The 12,204-nt window shown below is 44.8% G+C and overlaps 1 protein-coding gene across 1 annotated transcript in view; it reads left to right on the forward strand.

The window, feature by feature from the left end:
- rnls (renalase, FAD-dependent amine oxidase) overlaps window positions 1–12,204 on the forward strand; it is a 116,689-nt gene that overhangs the window by 9,378 nt on the left and 95,107 nt on the right. The gene's annotated exons all lie outside the window — the stretch shown is intronic.

The raw sequence follows: 12,204 nt of genomic DNA on the forward strand, positions 1-12,204 counted from the left end.
TTCGGATGGCCGAGCAGGTGCGTTGGGAGCGGGGGGCTCCTAAAATGGCGGAATGCGGGACTCCCGCCAGCAAGTAAAGCCGGCAGGATGCTGCTTTAGATAGTTAGTTAGATACTTGAGAGACCTCATTGAGTGGAGATTTTGGCAGAGGTGCAATTTTGAAGGATCCTCAGCGTGTTTCCCGTGCTGTGGGAAACACTACCAGTTGGAGCAGATGTGTTTCAGCCAGCAGCCAGTGGGAGATGCAAAGGATTTTTTGACAGGTGAGGGGAAAACCTCATTTATTGCAGCAGGGCACTCTGTCACTTCAGACAAAGTTTTGACTGCAACACCTTTGTCTTTCCACTGAAAATGCTTAATTTATTCCCTAAACTCTGCTGCGCAAACACATTTACCTACTTTGCGGACCCCCTCAAACTCACACCGTCAGGATGGGGGGGGCGCCACGGCTGCATTCATCACTTCATCCAAGGATGAGTAACATCACAAGCCTCGCCAGGCATGCCGTCCATCTCCGCCACGTGGAGCTCCACAACACAGTGCTGCGCCACAGGCACCTGCACAAAATAGTCGTGCAACTACACATACACCCACTGTAGGGTGACCCAATGGGTGGCATCAAGTGTGGGTGTTCATGGTGAACCTCATGAAAGGGACTTATTACACAAGCCAGTCAAGAACGGCCAAGACGTGGCAGTAGTGGTGACAAAAATCAAAAATAAATAAAAAACATGACAAACCGTCAAACACCCTTGTGCCTCCCCTTTGTGCTTACATAACCTTCGCCTTACGCTTACGAATACTCCTACATTGTGCTTCCCCTGTGGCTGCAGCAGAGGTAGTGGCAGGTTGCTCTTGTTCATGCCCTGACCAATTAGATGCTTTGGGCCTACGCTCTCTGGGTTTCGGTGCCCGTGAGGGCCCCTCCAAAGACTGCTCCAACTGCACCTGTGCAGGGGCAGACTCGGCCATCTGGAGAGGGGGCAGCATTGTGGGTACTGGTTGAGAGGGGGGCAACGGGTGAGACGTGGAGGCGCTTTGAGTGGCGTCCCCACTTCCATGTTCCCTTTCCCAATCATCCCTCTCCTGGGCCAGGCCCACATCACTCCTACCACCCTGCTGGACGACAGTTTGGAGGACATGTATGAATCCTTGTAAGGCCAGTGCCAGAGTATCTGCCTGCCTGTTTAAGGCGGCAGAAAGTTGCTCACCCTGAGTCGGAAGGGCTGTTGTCAGGGCCTCAATGGGATCATTGGTGAGCTGTGCTTGAAGCTCGATGGAGGCTGTCCTTCCCTCCATCGCAGACATTCCCGCATTTACCCGCGACACTATCTCAGAGATGCCCTCACGTCCCTGTGACAGTATCTCAGAGATCCTCTCCTGTACCTGTGCCACCATTCCACTCATGCAGGAGTTGGACTCCTACATCCTCTGCGCGATTGTGGAGAGTGCGCGTGGCACCTGTTCCAGCACCTCGCAAATGTGCTGCTGCCCCTCGATCATTCTCCTTTTCATGGATGGCCCCCAGGGTTCATCATCTGTGTCCAGCTGAGCAGAGCCTGGAAAAGAGTGCTCCTACCGATGTGGACTCTCCACAGCTGCCCCTGCCAGCAGTGTCTGCTCGTACTCGTGTGTGGTGACTCACCATGTGCGACCCCAACTAAGTGAGGACGGGGACCCACCGAGGTGTGTGTATCTGCACTGGTGGATGGCTCGCTCAGATGTGAGGGTGCCCCCTCAGAGGCTGGCAGGTCCTCTGAGGAATCACCCTCTGCCGTCACAGCAGTCGCTGAAGGCCCTGTAAGAGAACAGAAGGTAATATTAAGCATGATGACAGATATTGAGGTGCTGAAGATGGCAAGGCATGTTAACATCATTTGCTATTATGTGTGCTGAATGTTAAAGTTCTGTCACCAGCCGTTTGTCGGGTGGCAGTCTCGGCATCCCCGACGGACAGGCACTCGAGGGTGCGGCTTAGTTCCAGAGCCTCCTGCTCCGCGTCTGTGAAGATGACCAGATGTTGCGGCCCCCCTTCAGTCTTCGCCCTCTCCGTGCATTCTGGGCTCTCTTCTCTTATAAGGGGAGAAAGTAGAGAGGCGTGAGTGAGGGATGGTGACGTGGCCAACCGCTGAATGCATTGGTTTGGGTGAGGCTGACCGTGAAAGAGATGCATCAGAGGGTGAGTATGAGACAGAGCCATGACATTGTATGAGGATTGGGTTGAGTGGCAGTGGTGGGTTGAGTACTGGGGAGATGAGTAAGTGCAAGTTAGTTGAGGATGAGGTTTGAGTGGGTGTGAGGAGTGATGTGATTGAGTAGTGTTGGCAGTGCAGAAGGAGTTGTGGGGTGGGGGCAGTGATGTGGAAGACGGAGTGTAGGAGAATGAGTAAGTGTACTCACTTTGGCTGACCTCGTTAGGTCATTGAAGCGCTTCCTGCACTGGATCCAGGTGCAGGAGACATTGCTGCTGCTGGTGACCTCCTCTGCCACCTCGAGTCAGGCCTTCTTGGTGACAGAGACAGGCCACTTCCTCCCGTTCACTGGGTAGAAAATATCCCTCCTCCTCCTCACCCCATCCAGTAGGACCTGGAGTGAGACATCAGTAAATCTGGGAACAGCCATTCCCCTGGTCTGCTCCATTCTATAATTTTGGTTCATTACTGCAGGAGCAGCATTGGAGGACTGCTCCTTTAAATAGGGCTCCTCCAGCTGACAGCCTGTGATGCGGGTGCGCAGTCCGCCTGATGCGCAGGTTGACGACAGGAAACCCAGAAGCCATGGTAAGCGGCTTCAATTTACCCGCGATCACATGGGAAACGGACGGATTTTACTGGGCGGGTTACCCATGCGCCCAGTCGCCCCCCCTGCTGCCATCCCGCCTCCCTGGTAATGTCGGGGCCAGTGTGCATGTGTGAGAGAGAGAGATAGACAGACAGAAGGAGAAAGAGAAAAGGAGATAGAGACTGATAACAACTAGACTCGTTTAACTACACCGATGAAACCAAAGTTTTGGACCATGGAAAATATATGAAAGGGTTTGAATTCAGAGAATTCTGACATTCACATTCTGAAGCAGTTAAAATAAAACAAAGATTTTATTGGAACGATTCCTCATGTAATCGTACTGTCAATTTTAATGGCATATATAATTCCCTCAAAACTTTATTTGCCGTTTGTTAGAAAGATTTATGTGGTGGTGACATCTATTCATCTCTCTGTCCATCAATACTATTCTGTCACTCAACAACTTAACCAAAGTTTATTATTGTTCTTCTGTCAAAGCTTATAAGTTTTTCCTTCCTCGGACGCTGGGTTTCTTTACTGGATGAGAGAGAAAGCATATTTGGAACCACCTGTCTGTGGAAGTCGTCAATTAATGGCACAAATGATCCAGCTGATTTTAACCAAACTTAACTAAAGCTGTGTTTTCTTCAGACGCAAGTTTAGCACTTTTTCTGCAAACAGGACAAATAATTTAAATAAAAATCAAACTTGGATTCATCAGTGTGTTGGGCCACATGTCTGTAAGCACATCTGGCCTAATGTACCTCTTCAACAAATTAAAAATGGTTAGGAACATTAACTCACCAGACTCTTGAAGTTGGATTTTAATATTGCGCAATTAGGAATAATATTAACATCACAGTCCTATAAATGGTGAAGAATTTTAGCAGGGAACCACTGTGGAGGGACCTGAGATAGAGAAATCTTTATTAAAACTGCACAAGACAGCTAGAATTTAAATGCTTGATGCACTGACATCTGGCAGAAGCTGCTGATTCAGCCAGCTCTGTGGTACAAAGTAATTGGGGGTAATTTTAACTTTGGTCGATGGTGTAAAATGAGTGATATTGAATTGGCCGCCCATTATACACCACAGCCGATTCCCATTTCCATTGACTTAAATAGAAAGGGAAATTGGGCGGCAATTCCATATCGCCCAAATTACATCATCGCCCAAAGATAAAATTACCCCCATTGTGTCACTAAAGACGGAGCTGTTGGACAGGGTTAGTTGCTGGTGTATTTTTGCAGAAACATGCAGACATCACTTTAAAAAAAAGGTTGTAAAACACTTTTCAGCAACAACGACATTCATTTAAAGGAAGAAAGAGGTTGCATTTATATAGCGCCTTTCATATCCTCAGGACATCCCAAAGCACTTAAAGCCAATGGAGTACTTTTGAAGTGTAGTTACTTATGTTATGTAGGCAAATATGGCAGCCAATTTGCACATGGCAAGGTCCCACAAATGGCAGTGAGATAAATGACCAGTTAATCTGGGGTTTTTTTTGGTGTTGCTTGAGAGATAAGTATTGGCCAAGACATCAGGAGAATACCCCTGCTCTTCTTCAGATAGTGTCGAGAGATATTTTACGTCCACCTGAACAGGCAGATAGGGCCTCAACTTAAGATGGCACTTTTGACAGTACAGCACTCCCTCAGTACTGTACTGAAGCACCTATACACAACCTCAGGACATCTCCAAGCACTTCACAACCAATTAATTACTTTTGAATTGTACTCACTGTTGTTATGTAGGCAAACAATTGCACACACCAAGGTTCTACAAGCAAATGAGATCAATGACTAGCTAATGTGGTTTTTTTTGGTGGTGGCGGTTGAGTGAGGACTGTTGGCCAGGACACTGGGAGACCTTCCTGTTCTTCTTCAAATACCGCCATTCGATCTTTTACATCTACTTAAAGAGGCCTCAGCTTAACGTCTCATTTAAAAGAGAGTTGGGCACCCAACGTTGGGGTGCCTGATTGCAGTGGCCTGCCCTTGAACCTCATGGACTGGAAAGTCTGCGGGGGTCCTAGGGGTAGGCTGGCCATAATGCAGGCAAGGCCCTATTTCTTTTCTCCCAGGATGATTTGAGGCACTTTGGGCCTTTTTCTGCTGCTCTCCAAGAGCAGCCACAAGGCCGCAATCTCAGCAGCCAGGAGCCCGGGAGGCCTGCAGCTGTGCTCCTGTGCCCTCCCCAGTATTCAGGCGCAAGGCTGAGTCAGAGTGGAGGCAAATGAGGTTGACATTGTCAAATTAACAAAGTTTAACTCATTGTCAGCACCCTTGTCTATTGTAGAACAGGCCTGAGGTGCGCTGTGCCTGTAAGGAGTCACGAATAGGTGGTCATAGAGGAAAATCTACCCTCTGTACTGAGAGTCTTGGCCCATGTGGTTTCCCTGCGTTGCTATTTGTTCCCATTCTGCAAAATGAATCCAGCTTTTAAAAGGAAAGTGGATAAATATTTGAAAAAGATAAATTTTCAAGTTTATTGGGGAAAGGGAATGGGATAAAATTGATAGCTCTTGGAGAGAGCTGCCAGAGGTGTAATGAGCAAAATCACCTCCTTCTGTGCCATAAAATTCTATGATTCTACATTTTATTATAATCAAGTAAAAATGCGGAGTTGATTCTGCTTTGGCGGCTGGACAAAGTTACTGGGTATTTTCTCCTCCCATTTTATGACTTACTGTTCTCCTGTCATATTTTGTCCTTATTTGCATTGTTTCCCGTAAGCCATTATGTTTTAAGAGCCCATTTTATATTTCTAATTCTCTTGTTCATTGTTGTATAAACACAAATTCTACTTAAATACTAATTGGAATATGGTAGTTTTTCATTGCGTCAGACATGAACGGATGAGACTAAGTGGCATCAGAACAGTTCAAATTGAAAGCAGCATTTTTCTTTCTCTCCTTGTTGGGACTCCTCACAATCACAGCACTAGGCCTCAGACAATGGCACTGTGTCACTGACCGTAAGCAGGTGCGGAAGAATAGCCCAAGGCGGCTGCTCCTCCAATTTTCCCCCGCCCTCCTGTGCAAAAATACCTGTTCTCCGCTTGCTGACTTGTCTTGAGAATAGAGTTGCCAACTCTGGTTGGACGTATTCCTGGAGGTTTCATCACGTGACCTCCTGCTTAGTCAAACAGCCTTTTTTCCCCATCGGCAATATTTTTACAATTAATAAATGAAAGAGTTCAAAGAAAATGAAAAAAAAATACCATTTTTTTAACACCCCTATGCTTTTTCTCCTGGGTTGCTTTCAGTGGTGCCCAAGAAATCAATCCTTAATTCCTGGAGACTCCAGGACAATCCTAGAGGATTGGCAACCCTACTTGAGAATGTGACAGAGGTTAGGAGCTTTCTGTAGGGAGTGGGGTTTGAATCAGTGTCCATCTGCTCCATAGTACAGTGAGCTCGAGCACCTGGGAGCTCACTCCTGTGCTACGCATCTCTTAAGAATTCACTGCATGAAAGAAAACACATAAAAGGAAGTACAAAATCAGTTCTATCGCTGCTACACCTTCTTTGTGCATTTGTGCTTATAGGAACATAGGAAGAGAAGTAGGCCATTCATCTTCTCAAGCCTGTTCCGCCATTCCGTTAGATCATGGCTGGTCTGTATCTTAACTCCATCTACCCACCTTGGTTCTATATCCCATAATACCCTTGCCTAACAAAATTCTACCAATCTCAGTTTTGAAATATTCAATTGACCCCCAGCCTCAACAGCTTTTTGGGGGAAGAGAATTCCAGATTTCCACTCCTCTTTGTATGAAGAAGTGCTTTCTGACATTGCCCCTGAACGGCCTAACTCAAATTTTAAGGTTATGCCCGTGTTCTGGACTCCCCCACCAGAGGAAATAGTTTCTCTCTATCGACCCTTTGATCATCTTAAGTACCTCAATTAGTTCACCCTTAATCTTCTATACTCAAAGGATTACAAGCCTAGTCTGTGCAACCTGTCCATAATAATTTAACCCTTTTAGCCCTGGTGTCATTCTGATGAATCTGCGCTTATGCCTGCTCGGCAAGTATGTAGAAAAAAGACAGCACACACTATTAAAGGAAACGTCCGATTATGCAGCCACTGCAGACATGAAGGATGGATATAAACCAGCAATATTTCTAACATTGCTACCAGTCCTGTGGGGAAATCCAGCCTGTGATCGATAGAGTTTTGCTAGCCAAGGATATGGAGCCAAGGCAAGGAATTAGGATACAAATCAGCCATGATCTCATTGAATGGCGGAACAGGCTCGAGGGCCTGAATGGCTTACTCCTGCTCACGTTCCTATGTCCATGAGTAATGCAACCAGTTCTGCTCTCCTCTGTATTTTTAGAAGGTCATAATACAAAGTTGAACTATTTTAACAGGATACGAAGGAAATTGCCCTATCTGGACTGCCATCCTCTCCTACCTGTACAAGCAAACAATTATTGTAAGCTGACATTTGAGAGGCAGCCAAAATCTGTATTACAGCAACACTCGCTTTCTAACCCAGAGGAACCTAGACTTGGCTAGACAAACACTGTTGTGTTCAATAGTAATCACTTCTGAGCATACACCTTAAGATTTACACTGGGCACAGTAGGACACCCCACAGTCGCGTTGTGTTAGAATTATTTACAATCTGAAAAAGAGTGAATTTTTAATGCCCAAGTGTGTTTTTAAATTCCAAGCCTAGAATTTGTAACTGATGTTTCTGCTGCCAATGGGTTTTGAAATGATAGAAATCCTGTAACAGATTATTTCTGAGGCTTAGGATCACTGCTGCTTAAATATTTACAATCCCAAAGGGTTATGGAGCTAGAAATGTAAACTAGACCTGTGATAAATTATTTAAAAGGTAATGGTTTAGGGATTGTTCTTGTTCCTATGTCTCTGCCGCTCTCTCTTTTTTCCCTTCTTTATGTGGAAGGAGTATGTTACCTTAAAGCCCGAAAAACTCCAAGCACCACTTGAATCGGATGAACAGTTACTCAAATAATCAGTAAATAAATGCAGTCAAAAGACGTTGGATTATGACAATTTCTTCTTCAGTTTTATTTTAGAAAAAACTAGGACAGTTCTTACTTTAAAAGCACTAGGTTAATATTGGTGATTTTAATTTTTAAATTGTGTCTTCAGTATGCACCACTTAGCTAGAGTGTGGTAAGCTTTATCATTTCACCCATTGTTTTTTTTCCACGTTTGCCCGTGCGGCTGTGTAATAGCTGGGAACTACATAAAATGATTTCTTTGACTCCTTTTGTGGATTTGACAGCCCAATTGGACTGTGGAAAGTCCTACAACCCCATGGGGAAGAAATTTGTCACGCGTGGTAGCACACAATGGGTGATACCACATTTGCCACCCGCTATAAGCTGCACCCGATATTCAGCTTCACAATGGAACTGAATGTTGGCAGGTCGTATACTGAATGGTAGATGTGATACCACCCATTTCACACTACCGCCCTCTACCCCTGTACATCTGGTCTTCCAAAAGGCATTTGACAGAGTCCCATATTGGTCTATTGGTTACGCTCAGAGCTGTAGGGATTCAGGGTAAATCTTGGGAATGGATAAGAAACTGGCTGTAGGGTAGAAAACACCAGATAATTGGAGGAGTTATATTGGGGTGGGGGGTTGGATACTAAGTGGAGTGTACCAGGGGGGTCAGGGATCACCTCTGATTCTACTTTACATCGATGAATTGGAGTGAGAACCAAAACAGTAAAATACAAGTCAGATGAAGTCATGATCAAATGGTATAGTGCTCTAGTCATCAAGACACAAGGGAGACGTTCTAGCACTGGGGGCCGCACAAAAAAGAGCCATAAGGTTGATCCCTAATATCTAAGTTATGAGGAAAGTTTGGAAAAACTTGGCTTTTCAGCCTTAAAAGGAGGCATCTGAGAGGTGATCTTATTGAGGTGTACAAGATAGTAAACTGTGTGGAAAAGGCAAATCCTAAAAATTACTTTAAATTAAATTGTGAGAGGCGTAGGGGACACTGGTCAGAACTAGGAAAAAGTAAATTTAGGCCTGATATCAGAAAGTTCTTCTTCACGCAAAGAGGGATTAACACGTGGAAGGGAGTGGTGGAGGCGAAAACCTTGGAATCATTTAAGAAACGATTGGATGCCGATGGATGGATGAACAAAGGTAGGCTGTCTGGCCTTGCTCATTTGTGATTATCTTATGAAAAGAGACCTGGGGCAGAATTTTAACTTTGAACAACGGGTGGATTGGAGGTGGCGGGGGGGCATTGAAAATCCCATCAATTTCAGACCTGCGCCCAAGCTGCCTCCAACCCACCCATTTCTGGTTTTCACCGGGGCGGGACGAGGGGCGGGCAATCAACCCGCTCTTAGGAGGCGGGTTGGTCACTAAAACCTTTCAAGGAGGCTGCGGGGCTCCACTTTCAAAGGTTTTTTCGATTTCAACCACTGGAGGCCGGGAATCCCAGGCCTTCTCCTTCATGCCACACGAAAGGAGGCGAGAGGGCCGGGAACTGCAGGTAAGTGCCTTACTGGCACTGCTTGTGGGCCCGGAGGAGCAGGGTTTCCCGTCCGTGATTCGACCCCCGCCCCCTTCCCGGCTCAGGGTTAAAATTACCCCCCTAGTGTGTCTCAACCTCCTCCTCCCCCTTAGGATTGCTAACCCTCCAGGATCGCCCTGGAGTCTCCGGGAATTAAAGATTATTCTCCAGGACAATGCTGCAAGCAAACCCAGGAGAAAAATCATAGGGACATTAAAAAATTATATTTTTAAAAAAAACTTTCTTTGAACACTTTTGTTTATTAGTTATAAAATATTGGACATGGGGAAAAAGGCTGTTTGACTGACAGTCAAGAATCATCCAGTCGGGTAATTTGAAGAGTCTATATGCTTTCCGATTGGTGTGGGATGGCAGCGCACTGCGAGGATGGACATGTCGGGCGACCAATGACAAGAGTGTGGGGGCGGGGCGGTTGGCGGCAGGAGGTCATGTGATGCAACCTCCAGGAATATGTGCAACCAGAGTTGGCAACCCTTCTCCCCACCCCTCCCCCCAACCACTTCCCTGTGGCTTTATAATTACCATTTCCCCCTGAATGCATATTTAACACCAAGGTCTGAGGAATCATAGATGTAAAGCAGAGATATCTTAACAGAGTGGCAGAGTACATTGAAACATTAACACAACCTATCCTCACAGCGCCCTTGATTTTATTGTTTGTAGGCAGCCATCTTTTTCCCAGTCCAAAACTGAACAGGGATGCAGCATTAAAAAAAAGATTTTGCATCTTTATCTGGCATGGGCCACTCGCCTGTGTACTAATACAAAACGTACATGAAAACTGCCTCTTTTTAATGCAGAAATTGGAAACCAGACTTCAGTCCTCACATTCACAGCTTGGGCATTGCTGAAAACAGGCTGTTGGGTTCAAAAAGGATGGGTGGAGAACCTAAATGTAGGTGTGGTTAAGGATGAGTGTTTTATGTTTGTCAGACATTCCGAAATTCCTGTTGAATCAGAATAAATAGCATTTGAGCAAACTGGATCATTTTTCATTTACTCAGAGAATTTTGATAATCAGATGGTTTCTTATGGGTCTGTACATTTTCTAATTTTAAATCTGCCAAGGATCAGAGATGTACCAGAAAAATAATCTTTGCTGGCAAATGTATGCATACTTTACTGCAGAGAAGGAGCAGAACACAAAGAGTTAATACAATGTCTCTCTGACCCAGGAACTGAATGACCAATGCAGGAAGTGAATGGCAGAAAGTAAGGGGGGGAAGTACAGCATTTGATGAAAGTGCTGTAGCTCGTTGAAGAACACAAGGTGGCAGCATAAGAAAGTTTTTGCGTACAGTACATGGTAAACCAGAGGCGAAAACTTTGGTCTGGAAACAATTTGCTGTATTCAGACTCACACAGGTTATGCAGCTTTCAAAATTAGTCTTATGAGGTTGTTCACTTTCCAGTCGATTCTGAAAGATCTGGCAAAGTAGAATGTTGCTGATTGAACTGCTGAATAAACAAATTTGTTTAATGCAACACTTTTTGTAAGAAGGTAATGAATCCCTTTGTGATTCTGGCTCTTTTAAATCAGTCTTTCGGTTTATAAAAAATCTGGTAGGATCTATCTTTTTTATCTACATGGATCCTAGTTCCACAAGCATTTATCAAAGGATGCCTCACATCACATGCTGATTCTAGAGTGCGATTTGAACCAAAATTTCTCAACGCACAGAATCTTAAGTAGGGTTCCAGTCTCGAAGCAGCAAGGCTTTTTCATTTAATGCCCAAACGTTTGTCTTTTTGAACTCCCATTCTGGCCGGGCTCCACTTCCCCTCCTCCTCCTGGCCCCAATTTCCCTCCTCTGCAATTTTTGATTCCCTGCTGATTGTAATTTTGATCTGTAATGGTGGCCCAGCCTTAAATACTCGCACGATTAAAGCTTGGAAACGGAAACCTCCCCGCATTTATCTTAACCTCCACGTTTAACAGATTGCTACCAGTGCCTGGCATATGTCTCTGCGTTTTAAGTATCGTCCCTGACTGTTCAGAGCTATATTTAGATTTGTGTTGCAATCTTCCTTTTTGTGCAGTTTATAACCTTTCAGGCCTGTATATTCTGTACAGTAGCCGAAGTCTACATGAAACAGATGTAGTTTGGCAGGGTTCTCTCCAGGAAAAAGTAAAAGGGGATCAAGAGCAATAGGAAGGGAGAGAAATAAGAAGGGGGCAATGCTTGAAATGTGGGATCTGACCCTCTCCTAAATAAGTGTATTTGGCAATTATATACTAATTGTCCCCTGCCCTATGAAGATATTAACAACATCAACTTGCATTTATATAGCGCCTTTAACGTAGTAAAGCACCCCAAGGCGCTTCCCAGGATCGTAATCAGACAAAAATTAACACAGAGCCGAAGAAGGAAACAGTAGGACAGGTGACCAAAAACTTGGTCAGAGAGATAGGATTTAAACAGGGTCTTAAAGGAGGAGAGAGAGAGGTGGAGAGGCAGAAATACACAAATGTTAACAGTATATCTGACCGTATATTTTTATTATTAATAATACCTGAATACTTATGTTGCATTTCCCTAAAAGAAATATCTGTTACTACATGCCAGTCAGTGACGAAGGCTAAAAAGCTAAATAAATGTGCAGCTATCTTAATTCTACACAACAGCTGTCAATCATACAAACAACATCCGGGTTAGAGGAAGCAGTCTGGGAACTTCTTGTATTTCACACAGATACAAAGGGTTTCAATTCATATCCATTCAAATCCCCGCCCCCCCCCACCAACACCACATACACTGATAGTACTATGAAGAATTATGTTTTTTATTTAAATTTTATTTTTTCTTCATCATAACTTGTGTGCAGCCGGCATAATGATAAGAAAGCGAGTTGTTATGATCTGGAATG

The sequence above is a fragment of the Heptranchias perlo genome, chromosome 21, assembly GCF_035084215.1.
Source record: "Heptranchias perlo isolate sHepPer1 chromosome 21, sHepPer1.hap1, whole genome shotgun sequence".
Taxonomy (NCBI): domain Eukaryota; kingdom Metazoa; phylum Chordata; class Chondrichthyes; order Hexanchiformes; family Hexanchidae; genus Heptranchias; species Heptranchias perlo.